The sequence below is a fragment of the Sebastes umbrosus genome, chromosome 17 (genome assembly GCF_015220745.1).
Source record: "Sebastes umbrosus isolate fSebUmb1 chromosome 17, fSebUmb1.pri, whole genome shotgun sequence".
NCBI lineage: Eukaryota > Metazoa > Chordata > Actinopteri > Perciformes > Sebastidae > Sebastes > Sebastes umbrosus.
This window is the reverse complement of record NC_051285.1, coordinates 19358363-19359529: the sequence shown is the minus strand read 5'-3', so window position 1 is coordinate 19359529 and position 1167 is coordinate 19358363.

Below are 1167 nucleotides of genomic sequence, written 5' to 3'. Positions count from 1 at the left end.
ATTGGTGTGAAGAGACTTTTTTTATGCAAGATTATTTCCTTATTAAGTGTTTTGACTTGACTTTGTACAACTTTTGAGCAAGGGGGTTTTGCATCAAGAAACAGCAAACCATTTCAGAGCTGTATGGTTGGATTAATCCACTAGGGGGCCCTGGGGCAAAAACATATAGGTTTGGGCCCCATTGACTTCCTGTTGCCTTTACTATCCATCAAGTAAAGTGTACTACACATGGCAGATCAATTATGTTCTGTCCAGAGATCCAGTAGCAATCATGTTTGGGTAACTTGATTTAACATAATTTTAGGAATATGCAACTCGTACACACGATTTCAGCTGAACAAAGTTTGAACTAAGAACAGACCTTCTCCAACAGAGCGACAACAGCGTTAATATAATTAAGAATATTACTAATATTAATTTATATCAGTGTGATTATTACAAATACCAGCATGAACATATTAGTAATAGTTGTATAAATACCAAGTTGTATTAATAACAGTTTTCTGGTCTAGAGGCCCTTCTACATTGCTCTTACCAGCATCAAGGCAGTAATGATAGCATGCTACCTAGAATTAAGCAACCAAAATATAACAATAAAAACTAACAACAAGACAATATTTTAATTATCATGTTCATTGCATGATTGAGAAACAAACATTTCTGTAGGAATAATAAAAATATTTTAAATTATTTTTGTAATAGTAATATAATATGAACTCTTGTACCATGTACATTCATTCTGTTACAACAGCCCTGCAATGAATACCATCTACAGTGGTGCAAGTTTTGTCTAGTCCCATTTTCATATGTGGTGGAGGAAAGAGTATCAGAAACTATTTTGAATGTTTTATCAACTGAACACACCTTTACCTTTTTTTGTCCAATCAGAAGCAGTTGCTAGGCAAAAAGGTTCCCAAAAAAGACAAAAAAGAATACTAAAAAAAAAATAATGAAGATAAAACATTATACATGTAAAAGATGAATTTCTTGCACTGGTCTGCCTTGTTTGTGTATGTAACTATTGTAAGAAAATATTTCTATGGGCAACTCCTGGCAGCTTTCTATATATATATATATTTCCTTGAATAGACAAAATGATAAGTCAAATTTTTAGCTTGTTCTGAGTCACAGGATCCCAGTTAGAAATCTCTATCTAATCTGTACTTT